Here is an 18904-nt window from a genome sequence, read left to right on the forward strand (position 1 = left end):
CGACCATTCGTTCATAATTGCCGACCAAGGCCTCACAGTTGCCGTCAAAACGCTCATAGTTGCCGACTTTTTGTTCATAATTGCTTACAAAGGGCTCATAGTTGCCTACATAATGGTTCGTGCTCATCTTCAAAATACTCACAGTTGCCTTCAGAATGTTCAAACGTAATTTCAAAATGCTCACACTCGCTTCCATGATGCTCATAGTTGCTGACTTTTCATTCATAATATCTAACATATTGCTGATAGTGTAAGTTAAATGGTTCATGGTTGCTGTCAAAAGTCTCACAGTTGCGGTCAGATTTTTCACACAAGCCGTCATAATGCTCAAATTTTAAAAAAAGAGTGCTCATAGTTGCCGACCAAGGCCTCACAGTTGCCGTCAAAACGCTCATAGTTGCCGACTTTTTGTTCATAATTGCGTACAAAGGGCTCATAGTTGCCTACATAATGGTTCGTGATCATCTTCAAAATACTCACAGTTGCCTTCAGAATGTTCAAACGTACTTTCAAAATGCTCACACTCGCTTACACGATGCTCATAGTTGCCGACTTTTAATTCATAATACTGATAATGTAAGTTAAATGGTTCATGGTTGCTGTCAAAAGTCTCACAGTTGCGGTCAGATTTTTCACACAAGCCGTCATAATGCTCAAATTTTAAAAAAAGAGTGCTCATAGTTGCCGACCAAGGCCTCACAGTTGCCGTCAAAACGCTCATAGTTGCCGATTTTTCGTTCATAATTGCCGACGAAGGCCTCACAGTTGCCGTCAAAACGTTCATAGTTGCCGACTTTTCCTTCATAATTTCGTACAAAGGGCTCATAGTTGCCTACTTAATGGTTCCAGCTCATCTTCAAAATACTCATAGTTGCCTTCAGAATGTTCACACGTAGTTTCAAAATGCTCACATTCGCTTCCACGATGCTCATAGTTGCCGACTTTTCATTCATAATATCTAACATACTGCTGATAGTGTAAGTTAAATGGATCATGGTTGCTATCAAAAGGCTCACAGTTCCCGTCACATTATTTGCACAAGCCGTCAGAATGCTCACATTAAGAAAAAAAGTGCTCATAGTTGCCGACCATTCGTTCATAATTGCCGACCAAGGCCTCACAGTTGCCATCAAAACGCTCATAGTTGGCGACTTTTCGTTCATAATTGCCGACCAAGGCCTCACAGTTGCCGTCAAAACGCTCATAGTTGCCGACCATTCGTTCATAATTGCCGACCAAGGCCTCACAGTTGCCGTCAAAACGCTCATAGTTGCCGACTATTCGTTCATAATTGCCGACGAAAGCCTCACAGTTGCCGTCAAAACGTTCATAGTTGCCGACTATTCGTTCATAATTGCCGACCAAAGCCTCACAGTTGCCGTCAAAACGCTCATAGTTGCCGACTTTTCGTTCATAATTGCCGACGAAAGCCTCACAGTTGCCGTCAAAACGTTCATAGTTGCCGACTATTCGTTCATAATTGCCGACCAAGGCCTCACAGTTGCCGTCAAAACGTTCATAGTTGCCGACTTTTCCTTCATAATTGCGTACAAAGGGCTCATAGTTGCCTACTTAATGGTTCCAGCTCATCTTCAAAATACTCATAGTTGCCTTCAGAATGTTCACACGTAGTTTCAAAATGCTCACATTCGCTTCCACGATGCTCATAGTTGCCGACTTTTCATTCATAATATCTAACATACTGCTGATAGTGTAAGTTAAATGGATCATGGTTGCTATCAAAAGGCTCACAGTTCCCGTCACATTATTTGCACAAGCCGTCAGAATGCTCACATTAAGAAAAAAAGTGCTCATAGTTGCCTACCATTCGTTCATAATTGCCGACCAAGGCCTCACAGTTGCCGTCAAAACGCTCATAGTTGCCGACTTTTCGTTCATAATTGCGTACAAAGGGCTCATAGTTGCCTACATAATGTTTCGTGCTTATCTTCAAAATACTCACAGTTGCCTTCAGAATGTTCACACGTACTTTCAAAAAGCTCACACTCGCTCCCACGATGGTCATAGTTGCCGACTTTTTATTCATAATGCTGATAGTGTAAGTTACATGGTTGATGGTTGCTGTCAAAAGTCTCATAGTTGCGGTCAGATTCTTGACACAAGCCGTCAGAATGGTCACATTCGAAAAAAAAAGGGCTCATAGTTGCCAACTATTTGCTCATAATTGCCGACCAACTCCTCACTGTTGCCGTCAAAACGCTCATAGTTGCCGACTTTTCGTTCATAATTGCGTACAAAGGGCTCATAGTTGCCTACTTAATGGTCCCAGCTCATCTTCAAAATACTCATAGTTGCCTTCAGAATGTTCACACGTAGTTTCAAAATGCTCACATTCGCTTCCACGATGCTCATAGTTGCCGACTTTTCATTCATAATATCTAACATACTGCTGATAGTGTAAGTTAAATGGATCATGGTTGCCATCAAAAGGCTCACAGTTCCCGTCACATTATTTGCACAAGCCGTCAGAATGCTCACATTAAGAAAAAAAGTGCTCATAGTTGCCGACCATTCGTTCATAATTGCCGACCAAGGCCTCACAGTTGCCATCAAAACGCTCATAGTTGGCGACTTTTCGTTCATAATTGCCGACCAAGGCCTCACAGTTGCCGTCAAAACGCTCATAGTTGCCGACCATTCGTTCATAATTGCCGACCAAGGCCTCACAGTTGCCGTCAAAACGCTCATAGTTGCCGACTATTCGTTCATAATTGCCGACCAAAGCCTCACAGTTGCCGTCAAAACGCTCATAGTTGCCGACTTTTCCTTCATATTTGCGTACAAAGGGCTCATAGTTGCCTACTTAATGGTTCCAGCTCATTTTCAAAATACTCATAGTTGCCTTCAGAATGTTCACACGTAGTTTCAAAATGCTCACATTCGCTTCCACGATGCTCATAGTTGCCGACTTTTCATTCATAATATCTAACATACTGCTGATTGTGTAACTTAAGTGGTTCATGGTTGGTGTCAGAAGCCTCACAATTTCTGTCACAATGCTCACGCAAAACGTAAGAATTCTCACATTAAAAAAAAAGTGCTCATAGTTGCCGACTATTCGTTCATAATTGCCGACCAAGGCCTCACAGTTGCCGTCAAAACGCTCATAGTTGCCGACTTTTTGTTCATAATTGCGTACAAAGGGCTCATAGTTGCCTACATAATGGTTCGTGCTCATCTTCAAAATACTCACAGTTGCCTTCAGAATGTTCAAACGTAATTTCAAAATGCTCACACTCGCTTCCATGATGCTCATAGTTGCTGACTTTTCATTCATAATATCTAACATATTGCTGATAGTGTAAGTTAAATGGTTGATGGTTGCTGTCAAAAGTCTCATAGTTGCGGTCAGATTCTTGACACAAGCCGTCAGAATGCTCACATTCAAAAAAAAAAAGTGCTCATAGTTGCCGACTATTTGCTCATAATTGCCGACCAACTCCTCACAGTTGCCGTCAAAACGCTCATAGTTGCCGACTTTTCGTTCATAATTGCGTACAAAGGGCTAATAGTTGCCTACATAATGTTTCGTGCTTATCTTCAAAATACTCACAGTTGCCTTCAGAATGTTCACACGTACTTTCAAAAAGCTCACACTCGCTCCCACGATGGTCATAGTTGCCGACTTTTTATTCATAATGCTGATAGTGTAAGTTACATGGTTGATGGTTGCTGTCAAAAGTCTCATAGTTGCGGTCAGATTCTTGACACAAGCCGTCAGAATGCTCACATTCAAAAAAAAAAAAAAAAAAGTGCTCATAGTTGCCGACTATTTGCTCATAATTGCCGACCAACTCCTCACAGTTGCCGTCAAAACGCTCATAGTTGCCGACATTTCGTTCATAATTGCGGACAAAGGGCTCATAGTTGCCCACATACTGATTCGTGCTCATCCTAAAAATACTCACAGTTGCCTTCAGAATGTTCACACGTAGTTTCAAAATGCTCACACTCTCTTACACAATGCTCATAGTTGCCGACTTTTCATTCATAATGCTGATAGTGTAAGTTAAATGGTTCACAGTTGCTGTGAAAAGTCTCACAGTTGCGGCCAGGTTCTTCAGACAAGCCGTGATAATCCTCACATTAGAAAAAAAAAATGTGCTCATAGTTGCCGACCATTCGTTCATAATTGCCGACCAAGGCCTCACAGTTGCTGTCAAAACGCTCATAGTTGCCGACTACATGTTTATAATTGCCGACCAACGCCTCACAGTTGCCGTCAAAACGCTCATAGTTGCCGACTTTTTGTTCATAATTGCGGACAAAGGGCTCATAGTTTCCTACATAATGTTTCATGCTCATCCTCAGAATACACACAGCTGCCTTCAGAATGTTCACGCGTACTTTAAAAATGCTCACACTCGCTTCCACGATGCTCATAGTTGCCGACTTTTCATTCATAATATCTAACATACTGCTGATAGTGTAAGTTAAATGGATCATGGTTGCTATCAAAAGGCTCACAGTTCCCGTCACATTATTTGCACAAGCCGTCAGAATGCTCACATTAAGAAAAAAAGTGCTCATAGTTGCCGACCATTCGTTCATAATTGCCGACCAAGGCCTCACAGTTGCCATCAAAACGCTCATAGTTGGCGACTTTTCGTTCATAATTGCCGACCAAGGCCTCACAGTTGCCGTCAAAACGCTCATAGTTGCCGACCATTCGTTCATAATTGCCGACCAAGGCCTCACAGTTGCCGTCAAAACGCTCATAGTTGCCGACTATTCGTTCATAATTGCCGACCAAAGCCTCACAGTTGCCGTCAAAACGCTCATAGTTGCCGACTTTTCGTTCATAATTGCCGACGAAAGCCTCACAGTTGCCGTCAAAACGTTCATAGTTGCCGACTATTCGTTCATAATTGCCGACCAAAGCCTCACAGTTGCCGTCAAAACGCTCATAGTTGCCGACTTTTCGTTCATAATTGCCGACGAAAGCCTCACAGTTGCCGTCAAAACGTTCATAGTTGCCGACTATTCGTTCATAATTGCCGACCAAGGCCTCACAGTTGCCGTCAAAACGTTCATAGTTGCCGACTTTTCCTTCATAATTGCGTACAAAGGGCTCATAGTTGCCTACTTAATGGTTCCAGCTCATCTTCAAAATACTCATAGTTGCCTTCAGAATGTTCACACGTAGTTTCAAAATGCTCACATTCGCTTCCACGATGCTCATAGTTGCCGACTTTTCATTCATAATATCTAACATACTGCTGATAGTGTAAGTTAAATGGATCATGGTTGCTATCAAAAGGCTCACAGTTCCCGTCACATTATTTGCACAAGCCGTCAGAATGCTCACATTAAGAAAAAAAGTGCTCATAGTTGCCGACCATTCGTTCATAATTGCCGACCAAGGCCTCACAGTTGCCGTCAAAACGCTCATAGTTGCCGACTTTTTGTTCATAATTGCTTACAAAGGGCTCATAGTTGCCTACATAATGGTTCGTGCTCATCTTCAAAATACTCACAGTTGCCTTCAGAATGTTCAAACGTAATTTCAAAATGCTCACACTCGCTTCCATGATGCTCATAGTTGCTGACTTTTCATTCATAATATCTAACATATTGCTGATAGTGTAAGTTAAATGGTTCATGGTTGCTGTCAAAAGTCTCACAGTTGCGGTCAGATTTTTCACACAAGCCGTCATAATGCTCAAATTTTAAAAAAAGAGTGCTCATAGTTGCCGACCAAGGCCTCACAGTTGCCGTCAAAACGCTCATAGTTGCCGACTTTTTGTTCATAATTGCGTACAAAGGGCTCATAGTTGCCTACATAATGGTTCGTGATCATCTTCAAAATACTCACAGTTGCCTTCAGAATGTTCAAACGTACTTTCAAAATGCTCACACTCGCTTACACGATGCTCATAGTTGCCGACTTTTAATTCATAATACTGATAATGTAAGTTAAATGGTTCATGGTTGCTGTCAAAAGTCTCACAGTTGCGGTCAGATTTTTCACACAAGCCGTCATAATGCTCAAATTTTAAAAAAAGAGTGCTCATAGTTGCCGACCAAGGCCTCACAGTTGCCGTCAAAACGCTCATAGTTGCCGATTTTTCGTTCATAATTGCCGACGAAGGCCTCACAGTTGCCGTCAAAACGTTCATAGTTGCCGACTTTTCCTTCATAATTTCGTACAAAGGGCTCATAGTTGCCTACTTAATGGTTCCAGCTCATCTTCAAAATACTCATAGTTGCCTTCAGAATGTTCACACGTAGTTTCAAAATGCTCACATTCGCTTCCACGATGCTCATAGTTGCCGACTTTTCATTCATAATATCTAACATACTGCTGATAGTGTAAGTTAAATGGATCATGGTTGCTATCAAAAGGCTCACAGTTCCCGTCACATTATTTGCACAAGCCGTCAGAATGCTCACATTAAGAAAAAAAGTGCTCATAGTTGCCGACCATTCGTTCATAATTGCCGACCAAGGCCTCACAGTTGCCATCAAAACGCTCATAGTTGGCGACTTTTCGTTCATAATTGCCGACCAAGGCCTCACAGTTGCCGTCAAAACGCTCATAGTTGCCGACCATTCGTTCATAATTGCCGACCAAGGCCTCACAGTTGCCGTCAAAACGCTCATAGTTGCCGACTATTCGTTCATAATTGCCGACGAAAGCCTCACAGTTGCCGTCAAAACGTTCATAGTTGCCGACTATTCGTTCATAATTGCCGACCAAAGCCTCACAGTTGCCGTCAAAACGCTCATAGTTGCCGACTTTTCGTTCATAATTGCCGACGAAAGCCTCACAGTTGCCGTCAAAACGTTCATAGTTGCCGACTATTCGTTCATAATTGCCGACCAAGGCCTCACAGTTGCCGTCAAAACGTTCATAGTTGCCGACTTTTCCTTCATAATTGCGTACAAAGGGCTCATAGTTGCCTACTTAATGGTTCCAGCTCATCTTCAAAATACTCATAGTTGCCTTCAGAATGTTCACACGTAGTTTCAAAATGCTCACATTCGCTTCCACGATGCTCATAGTTGCCGACTTTTCATTCATAATATCTAACATACTGCTGATAGTGTAAGTTAAATGGATCATGGTTGCTATCAAAAGGCTCACAGTTCCCGTCACATTATTTGCACAAGCCGTCAGAATGCTCACATTAAGAAAAAAAGTGCTCATAGTTGCCTACCATTCGTTCATAATTGCCGACCAAGGCCTCACAGTTGCCGTCAAAACGCTCATAGTTGCCGACTTTTCGTTCATAATTGCGTACAAAGGGCTCATAGTTGCCTACATAATGTTTCGTGCTTATCTTCAAAATACTCACAGTTGCCTTCAGAATGTTCACACGTACTTTCAAAAAGCTCACACTCGCTCCCACGATGGTCATAGTTGCCGACTTTTTATTCATAATGCTGATAGTGTAAGTTACATGGTTGATGGTTGCTGTCAAAAGTCTCATAGTTGCGGTCAGATTCTTGACACAAGCCGTCAGAATGGTCACATTCAAAAAAAAAAGGGCTCATAGTTGCCGACTATTTGCTCATAATTGCCGACCAACTCCTCACTGTTGCCGTCAAAACGCTCATAGTTGCCGACTTTTCGTTCATAATTGCGTACAAAGGGCTCATAGTTGCCTACTTAATGGTCCCAGCTCATCTTCAAAATACTCATAGTTGCCTTCAGAATGTTCACACGTAGTTTCAAAATGCTCACATTCGCTTCCACGATGCTCATAGTTGCCGACTTTTCATTCATAATATCTAACATACTGCTGATAGTGTAAGTTAAATGGATCATGGTTGCCATCAAAAGGCTCACAGTTCCCGTCACATTATTTGCACAAGCCGTCAGAATGCTCACATTAAGAAAAAAAGTGCTCATAGTTGCCGACCATTCGTTCATAATTGCCGACCAAGGCCTCACAGTTGCCATCAAAACGCTCATAGTTGGCGACTTTTCGTTCATAATTGCCGACCAAGGCCTCACAGTTGCCGTCAAAACGCTCATAGTTGCCGACCATTCGTTCATAATTGCCGACCAAGGCCTCACAGTTGCCGTCAAAACGCTCATAGTTGCCGACTATTCGTTCATAATTGCCGACCAAAGCCTCACAGTTGCCGTCAAAACGCTCATAGTTGCCGACTTTTCCTTCATATTTGCGTACAAAGGGCTCATAGTTGCCTACTTAATGGTTCCAGCTCATTTTCAAAATACTCATAGTTGCCTTCAGAATGTTCACACGTAGTTTCAAAATGCTCACATTCGCTTCCACGATGCTCATAGTTGCCGAATTTTCATTCATAATATCTAACATACTGCTGATTGTGTAACTTAAGTGGTTCATGGTTGGTGTCAGAAGCCTCACAATTTCTGTCACAATGCTCACGCAAAACGTAAGAATTCTCACATTAAAAAAAAAGTGCTCATAGTTGCCGACTATTCGTTCATAATTGCCGACCAAGGCCTCACAGTTGCCGTCAAAACGCTCATAGTTGCCGACTTTTTGTTCATAATTGCGTACAAAGGGCTCATAGTTGCCTACATAATGGTTCGTGCTCATCTTCAAAATACTCACAGTTGCCTTCAGAATGTTCAAACGTAATTTCAAAATGCTCACACTCGCTTCCATGATGCTCATAGTTGCTGACTTTTCATTCATAATATCTAACATATTGCTGATAGTGTAAGTTAAATGGTTGATGGTTGCTGTCAAAAGTCTCATAGTTGCGGTCAGATTCTTGACACAAGCCGTCAGAATGCTCACATTCAAAAAAAAAAAGTGCTCATAGTTGCCGACTATTTGCTCATAATTGCCGACCAACTCCTCACAGTTGCCGTCAAAACGCTCATAGTTGCCGACTTTTCGTTCATAATTGCGTACAAAGGGCTAATAGTTGCCTACATAATGTTTCGTGCTTATCTTCAAAATACTCACAGTTGCCTTCAGAATGTTCACACGTACTTTCAAAAAGCTCACACTCGCTCCCACGATGGTCATAGTTGCCGACTTTTTATTCATAATGCTGATAGTGTAAGTTACATGGTTGATGGTTGCTGTCAAAAGTCTCATAGTTGCGGTCAGATTCTTGACACAAGCCGTCAGAATGCTCACATTCAAAAAAAAAAAAAAAGTGCTCATAGTTGCCGACTATTTGCTCATAATTGCCGACCAACTCCTCACAGTTGCCGTCAAAACGCTCATAGTTGCCGACATTTCGTTCATAATTGCGGACAAAGGGCTCATAGTTGCCCACATACTGATTCGTGCTCATCCTAAAAATACTCACAGTTGCCTTCAGAATGTTCACACGTAGTTTCAAAATGCTCACACTCTCTTACACAATGCTCATAGTTGCCGACTTTTCATTCATAATGCTGATAGTGTAAGTTAAATGGTTCACAGTTGCTGTGAAAAGTCTCACAGTTGCGGCCAGGTTCTTCAGACAAGCCGTGATAATCCTCACATTAGAAAAAAAAAATGTGCTCATAGTTGCCGACCATTCGTTCATAATTGCCGACCAAGGCCTCACAGTTGCTGTCAAAACGCTCATAGTTGCCGACTACATGTTTATAATTGCCGACCAACGCCTCACAGTTGCCGTCAAAACGCTCATAGTTGCCGACTTTTTGTTCATAATTGCGGACAAAGGGCTCATAGTTTCCTACATAATGTTTCATGCTCATCCTCAGAATACACACAGCTGCCTTCAGAATGTTCACGCGTACTTTAAAAATGCTCACACTCGCTTCCACGATGCTCATAGTTGCCGACTTTTCATTCATAATATCTAACATACTGCTGATAGTGTAACTTAAATGGTTCACGGTTGGTGTCAAAAGCCTCACAGTTTCTGTCACAATGCTCACGCAAAACGTGATAATTCTCACATTAAAAAAAAAGTGCTCATAGTTGCCGACTATTCGTTCATAATTGCCGACCAAGGCCTCACAGTTGCCGTCAAAACGTTCATAGTTGCCGACTTTTCGTTCATAATTGCGGACAAAGGGCTCATATTTGCCTACATATTCGTTCGTGCCCATCTTCAAAATACTTACAGTTGCCTTCAGAATCTTCACACGTACTTTCAAAATGCTCACACTCGTTTCCACGATGCTCATAGTTGCCGACTTTTCATTCATAATATCTAACATACTGCTGATAGTGTAAGTTAAATGGTTCATGGTTGTTGTCGAAAGCCTCACAGTTTCCGTCAGATTCCTCACGCAAGCCGTCAGAATGTTCACATTAAAAAAAAAAAAGTGCTCATAGTTGCCGACCATTCGTTCATAATTGCCGACCAAGGCCTCACAGTTGCATTCAAAACGCTCATAGTTGCCTAGTTTTCGTTCATAATTGCGGATATGGGGCTCACATTTGAAAACATAATTCTTCATGCTTATCTTGAAAATACTCGCAGTTTGCTCCAGAAAGTTCACACGTGCTTTCAAGGTGCTCACACTGGCTTTCACGCTGCTCATAGTTGCCGACTTTTCGTTCATAGTTGCCGACTTTTTGTTGATAATTGCAGTTATGGGGCTCACAATTGAAAACATAATTCTTCATGCTTATCTTGAAAATACTCGCAGTTTGCTTCAGAATGTTCACACGTGCTTTCAAAGTGCTCACACTAGTTCTCATGATGCTCATAGTTGCCGACTTTTTGTTCATAATTGCCGGCCAAGGCCTCACAGTTGCCGTGAACACGCTCATAGTTGCCGACTTTTCGTTCATAATTTTGGACATGGGCTCACACTTGCCGTCAGATGGTTCACGCTACAGCGGTACTTGGGCAATGAGTATTTCTTTATATGTACTAACATAGGTTAATTTCGAAGAAGAAGTTAGTTAAAAATATAGAATTATCAAATATACAAAAAAAAAGATATTCATATGTCATAAAATAATAAGGTTTTCAATATCTAGTTGGCAGGCAATCAGATAAATAATACATATATATATATATAAAAATGGAGAGAAACCACGTAATGGAAACATTGTTATTTTGATGTGGCTCGTATGTATTATAAGAAAATAAGGAACCAAGGCTACAGCGAATTGTATTTTATCGTTGTAACACTAGCCGTCAAACTGCTCACACTTGCCGTCAAAATTCTTATACATGTCCTCAAAATTTATAAAATTACTAAATGTGGTAAGAAAAAAAAAAGCAACGAAGGCTTTACGTATACGACGCCTTTCACACCCGCAAATTATGAGGCACTTCCTGTAGAGTTATAATGGCCATATTTGACGAAACTGTAGCCTTTCGGGAGTAAGTCACAGGAAAATTTCCAAAAGTGAATATTTCGAATGTTTAGTTGGTCTAAAGGGGCGATGAAGATATTTCCCATGTTATTTAAATGGACGGTTTTGCGGACCTATAATCTGAAATTTTAGGTACTTTTAATAAAACTTTGAAATTCCGTATACTTGTACGTTTTCGTAAGTCTTACCTAGTTGGATATATATTTCCAAGTTTAGCGTGGTTTTATGCGGAACTCAAAAAATTTCCCATGTTATTTCTATGAAACACCTTTGACATCCCAAAATTATTGGGCACTTCCTGTAGGGCTACAATAACTAATTTCGACATGATTGTAGATTGTCGGGACTAACCAACAGGAAAATTGTCAAAAGTGAATATTTTTAACTTTTAAGAGGTCTAAAGAGGAAATGAAGAAATTCCCCATGTTATTTAAATGGGCCTTTATTTAGACTTGTAATCTCAAAGTTTAGTTACTTGTAATTGGAACACAAACGAGAAATTCGGTATTCTTGTACGTTTTCATTAGCGTTACCTAAGTAAATCAGTACAAAGTAAAAATTTTCAACTTTAGAGTGGTTTTATGGGGAATTGAAAAGTCTTTCTCATGTCATTTATATGGGACGTCTTCTGCACGCCAAAATGTTCGGTTAATTGTGGTAGGATTGCAATGATGAAATTTAGCATAATTGTAGGCTTTCCAGACTAAGCTACAGCAAAATTGCCAAAAGTGAATATTTTTAATGCTTAAGGGGTCTAAAGGAGGATGAAGAAATCCCCACGCTATTTAAATAGGCGTTTTCTTGGGATCCAAAATCTTATCTTTTAATTAGTTGAAATAGTAAAGTAAACTTGAAATTCCCTAGAATTGTGAGAATAAGAGGTGCAAGGGCGAAATACCTTCAAAAGGAGGGGCTTTGTGGGCGAAGCCACAAGCTAACCAAACTAAACTTTTGTTTGTCTTTTACCGAAGGTTTGAAAAGTTTTCGACTAAGAGAGGTGTAGCTGTGCACGAAGATGTGTTGACATTGTGCGGAAAAGTGGAAAGAAGAAAAATAGTGATAAGCGAAAAAAAATAATAATAATAACATAAATTTTATTTAATCATATACTTTACTCTTTCAATGGGTGAACAATAATAGAGCATGAAAGTAAATTAGAGTAAATTTATATTTCGCTCACACTTGAGGTCATTTTTATTCGAAACTAAGCTTTTGCACTACTATAAGGAAACTATTCAAAACTGAGAAGTGCAATTTCTACAACAAGTGTACCTGGATATTATGCGTTCGAGTACGTGTAAGGAATTATTGTATCTGCACTTTTCTACAAGAAAAGATACTCTAAATTGTTGTAGAAATTTGAAAATTTGACGGCAAACAGAGCCCACGCTTAACGTGAACACCGCCCGTGAGAGTACATAATTTGATATCTTTTTTTTCTTTTCTTTCATTTTTTCTTTCTTTCCATTTTCTTTCTTTTTCTTTTCTTTTTTTTTTCTTCTCAACAGAAAGAAAACTAGTGAAACTAGAGAAGAGAAATCTCTACCGAGAATGTACGAAAACATTTTTTTTTTTTTTTTATCGAAGTAGGTGGAAGGAATCATCGGATCAAAATGCTCAAAGTTGCCATGAGGATCCTCACACAAGCCGTCAAAATGCTCATAGTTGCCCACAATTCGTTCATAATTGCGGACATAGAGCTCACAGTTACCATGAGAAGGTTCACACTAGCCGTCAAAATCCTCACACTTGCCGTCAAAACGATCATAGTTGCCGACTTTTCGTTCATATTTGCGGATATAGGGCTCATAGTTGAAAACATAATTTTTCATGCTTATCTTCAAAATACTCGCAGTTGGCTTCACAATGTTCACACGTGCTTCCAAAGTGCTCACACTCGCTTTCATGATGCTCATAGTTGCCGACTTTTTGTTCATAATTGCCGACCCAAGGCTCACAGTTGCCATCAAAACGCTCATAGTTGTCGACTTTTCGTTCATAATTGCGGATATAGAGCTCACAATTGAATACATAATTTTTCATGTTTATCTTGAAAATACTAGCAGTTGGCTTCAGAATGTTCACACGTACTTTCAGGGTGCTCACACTTGCCGTCAAAACGCTCATAGTTGCCGACTTTTCGTTCATAATTGCGGACATTGGGGTCAAAGTTGCCGACATTGTAGTTTATGTTTACCTTCCAAATACTCTCCGTTGCCTTGACAATTTTCACACTAACCCTGAAATTGCTAACACTCGCTCTCACAAGGCTCATAGTTGTCGACCTTTCATTCATAATATGAAATATACAGTTGATAGTGTAAGTTAAATGTTTCATGGTTGCTGTCAAAAGGCTCACAGTTGCCGTCAGATTCCTCACTCAAGCCGTCACCATGCTCACATTTACCAATAAAGTGCTCATAGTTGCCGACTATTTGTTCATAATTGCCGACCTATGGCTCACAGTTGCCGTCAAAACGCTCATAGTTGCCGACTTTTCGTTCATATTTGCGAATATAGGGCTCACAATTGAAAACATAATTTTTCATGCTTATCTTCAAAATACTCACAGTTACTTCAGAATGTTCACAGGTGCTTCCAAAGTGCTCACACTCGCTTTCATGATGCTCATAGTTGCCGACTTTTCGTTCATATTTGCGAATATAGGGCTCACAATTGAAAACATAATTTTTCATGTTTATCTTCAAAATACTCGCATTTGGCTTCAGAATGTTCACAGGTGCTTCCAAAGTGCTCACACTCGCTTTCACGATGCTCATAGTTGCCGACTTTTGTTCATAATTGCCGACCCAGGGCTCACAGTTGCCGTCAAAACGCTCATAGTTGCCGACTTTTCGTTCATATTTGCGAATATAGGGCTCACAATTGAAAACATAATTTTTCATGCTTATCTTCAAAATACTCACAGTTGACTTCAGAATGTTCACAGGTGCTTCCAAAGTGCTCACACTCGCTTTCATGATGCTCATAGTTGCCGACTTTTGTTCATAATTGCCGACCCAGGGCTCACAGTTGCCGTCAAAACGCTCATAGTTGCCGACTTTTCGTTCATAATTGCGGACTTAAGTCTCATAGGTGGCAACATAATGGTTCATGGTTGCCGTCAATATGCCCAAAGTTGAACACGTATCTCCCATGGAAAACTTTAACCGCTTATCGCCATGAGAGCTCAAAATCCAGCCTAAAGTTGAAATTGAACGCTGTCAGCGGAATCAAAACCTGGAGGTTTTTTTTTTTTTTTTTTTTTTTTTTACAAAGGAGCGTTCAATGGAATTCCGTAATATGAAATAAACTGAATATTCGTGTGAACGAGCATGAAAATTATGACCTCTTTTATGCGTGTACTTAAGGGATGAGCTAAGTGACTGATGACAGATATGTTGGAATGTGAATGTCGATGAACCGAATAACATATCGTTGTTAATTCACAGGTACAATTGAGACATGATATATCTTTTCAAACGTAGGCATTTTGTAAGCAGCACCGCAAATTTTGTCCGCGAAGACAGGCTTTGCTGTCCGCCAAGATGTGCGGACATTGTGAGGGAAAATGAAAAGAAGAAAAATAGTGATAAAAAGAAAAACAACATAAATTTTATTTCACCATATAGTTTACTCTTTCAATGGGCGACCTATAATAGAGTAAGAAAGTAAATAAGAAGAATTTTACATTTTGCTCACACTTGTGGTCATTTTTATTCCAAATTAAGTTTTTGTACTATTGCAAGAAAACTATTCGTACCCGATTAATTTAATTTCTGCAAGACGTGAACCTACATACTTTACAGGGAAGTTCATAAAAAGAATTGTTGTATCGCCATATATATATAAAACTTTAAAATGTTACAGAAGGTTGAACATTTGACGGCAAACAGAGGCCACACTGACCGTCGAAAACTGCGAACGCAGCCGGCAGGTGTAGAGGAGAACACAAAATCATGTTCTTTCTCAATTGTAAAGAGACCGTAGAAGCTAGAATAGTGAAAGTTCTACACAAGACGTACTTAAACACAGTACATGCGACAACGTACAAACAGTTTGTATATACAAATTACTAACAGAGAAAATTCAGTTTCTCTTTTACCGGAGGGTTAAAATTTTGTCGGCGAAGACAGGTTTCGATTGCCGCAAAGATGTGTGGATACTGTGGTGGAAGGTGAGACGAGGAAAAATATTGATAAAAAGGAAAACAATATAAAATTTATTTAACTATATACTATTCTGCGTCAATGGGTGAACTATAAGAGAGTGAGAATGTAAATTGGAATACCATTACATTTCGCTCACCCTTGTGGTCAAGCTTGTTTGAAATTACGTTTCTACACTATTTTTGGGAAATTATTCAAACCAGAATAGTGCAATTTGCACAGAAAGTGTATGAAAATACTGTGCACGGGAATTGATATAAAGAATTGTAGTAACTCCAATTTTATGAAGGAAAATATACTTCAAATTGGTGCAGAAGGTTGAAAATATTACTGCAAGCACAGACCACACTGGCCGTCAAGGGCTTTGAACGCTACCTGCAAGGATAGATGAGAAATTGAAATCATTTTCTTCCCACTACGAATAGAAAAACCAATAAAACTAGAATAGTAATATTTCTAAACGGAATATATGCAAACACAGTATATCGCAGTAGGTTATTAGGAATTTTTATATTCACATTTACAAAAATGATAAAAATAATAATAATAATAATAATAATAATAATAATAATAATAATAATAATAATAAATAATTAAAAAAGTTATTACAGTTCAAAATGTAGCGGAGGGTTGAAAATTTTCCGGCTAAAACGAGGTTTATTGGAAATGAAGATGTGTGGGCATGCACCGTAAAAATAAGACAATCGTTAGAGCAGTGTGTGTGTGTGGGGGGGGGGGGATAAACATAGAAATAATGAAAAGAAATCACTAATATCCATTCCAGCTTCAATTAATGAACAATGATGTAGGGAGAGAGCAAACAACAACACTGTTGTTTATTCCTTCACATTCGGAATGACGGTCATCCCAGATTCTGTTTTTCCACTATCTTGACGAAAGATAGATTAGTGACATTACCAGCCTACCTGTACCTAAACACTGTGCATTGAAATATGTATAATATTAGTACTCTCATATTTGCGCAGATAAGGCTCATAGTTGCCGTCAACATGCTCACAGTTGCCGTCAAAATGCTCACACGTGCCGTCAAAATGCTCACACTTGCCGTCACAATTTATAAGGTTTAAAAAATGCGGTAAGAAGTAAAGCAACATAAATGTCACTTAACCAGATACTATTCTGTGCTAATGGGTGAGCAATAACAGAGTAAGAAAGTAAATTGGAAAACTTTTACATTTCGCTCACACTTGTGGTCATGTTTTTTTTTTTTTTTTTTGGTAAATTACGTTCTCCCACTATTTTAACGAAACTATTCAAACCAGAATAGTGCAATTTCTACATGAGGTGTACCTTGATCCCAGCATAATTGTGGGACGTAAATCTTGAAGATTTCATTTAATTTCATTTTTAATAATAATACTAATAATAGTAATAAATATGTGCAAGAAAGTTGAAATTTGGCTTAATACGGGAGGCGAACGACCCAGGCTGTTTGCCGGAATAAAACTTGGATCCCTAACGCCAGAAGCGCATATATTAACGGCTTAGCCACGAGGTGGCTGATACAGAAATAATGCAAATTCCAATATTTTTACTTTTTGCTAATGTTTGAAATTGTTGTTATTGCAAATCACGTTTTTAACAAAACTGTTCTAACTACAAAAGTGAAATTTCAACCCAAACCATGGCAAAGCACTGAAAAGTAAGGAAAAGCATGGCAAAGTAAAGAAATATGTAAAGAATATATATTTAACCGCAGTGACACGGAATATATATAAAAATTCATCCATGGTTTTTCTCACAAACCCAACTCCCCCCCCCCCGAAAGAAAAGATAGGTTTATTGCATCTCTTTGCTCCGGTGCATAATCGTGGCAGATAGGTTAAAATTTCAAGGGACTTCGTGCACACTATAGCAACAGCAAAGTATGTGGGAAGGAACGGCAGAAATCCGATAAAACGCGGTGTTGGCGTGTGCCACCTCGGTAGTGAAAGAATAATTTCTTTCTGTGAACACGAATTTTTCTCAACGAGATTAAATAAATAAATAATTTAATAAAAATTAAATACTTCTAAGGGAAGAACACAGCAAATGAATGACGAGGTAGGTAAAAATTCCAAATGGAAATACAGGGCTGTGAAGTTCAAAAATAAATAAATAAATAAATAAATAAATAAACCATTATCATACTTAAAAATATGTGGTAAAAATTAAAAAGAAAATAAGACCTTTGTTGTACTCTCACGAGAAGATACACACATCGTCTGGAAATTTGAGTCGATAGAAAGCACACAACTGTGATCTAAAACAACCAAATTTAAAACGAAATCACCACATAAGTGTAACCTAATGAAGTTCAACAAAATAAAGCATACAGTAAATTGTGGCGGTGATGGAGGGCGCAGTTACCGTCATGTAAACAAGTCCGTCCACGCTTAAGTTTAACGGGAGCGAGAAGGTAAACCATGTCGGTGATGGATGGCTTAGTTGCCGTCATATAGAGAAACCCCTGTCTATCGTGAGACCCATGTTCCACTTGCTAACACTTTCATGTATGTGAAAACAAGTCAAGATCAGCAAGTGCGAGCGAGTGCGAAAACGTAAAGTCGGCAATTATGAGCAAATGAAAAAAAAAAAACAGCAATTATGAGCATATGGAATATTCCAAATGGGAGAATTAAATAAATAAAAAGAACATAAAAGTGTGATAAGACACTTGTTGTACTCTCAAGAGGATATATATACATCGTCTGGAAATTACACAACAACTGTGAGCGAAAGTAAGGAAATTAAAAAAAAAAAAAAGAGAACAGCACATAACTGAAAGCAAATGAAGATCAAGAAAAGAAAGCATACGGTAAATTATGGCGGTGATGGAGGGCGCAGTTACCGTCATGTAAACTAATCCGTCCACGCTTAAGTTTAACGGGAGCGAGAAGGTAAACTTTGTCGGTGATGGATGCTTTAGTTGCCGTCATACAGAGGAGCCCCTGCTTATCATGAGACCCATGTTCCCCTTGCTAACACTTTTATGTATGTGTAAAAAAAATAAAGATCGGCAAGTGTGAGCGAGTGGGAAAAGGTAAAGTCGGCAATTATGAGCATATGGAACATTCCACATAAGACACTATATACCTCATCAGGAAAGTACACAACTGTGAGCGAAAACAACCAAATTAAGAAATCAGCACATAAGTGTAAACTAATGAAATTCAACAAAAGAAAGCATACGGTAAATTGTGGCGGTGATGGAGGGCGCAGTTGCCGTCAATTAAACCAGTGCGTGCACGCTTAAGTTTAACGGGAGCGAGAAGGTAAACCATGTCGGTGATGGATGGCTTAGTTGCCGTCATATAGAGGAGCCCGTGCTTATCATGAGACCCATGTTCCCCTTACTAACACTTTTAAGTATGTGAAAAGAAGTAAAGATCGGCAAGTGTGAGCGAGTGGGAAAAGGTGAAGTCGGCAATTATGAGCAAATGAAAAAAAAAGTCGGCAATTATGAGCATATGG

Source organism: Thermobia domestica, chromosome 6 (genome assembly GCF_964235325.1).
Source record: "Thermobia domestica chromosome 6, izTheDome1.hap1.1, whole genome shotgun sequence".
Taxonomy (NCBI): domain Eukaryota; kingdom Metazoa; phylum Arthropoda; class Insecta; order Zygentoma; family Lepismatidae; genus Thermobia; species Thermobia domestica.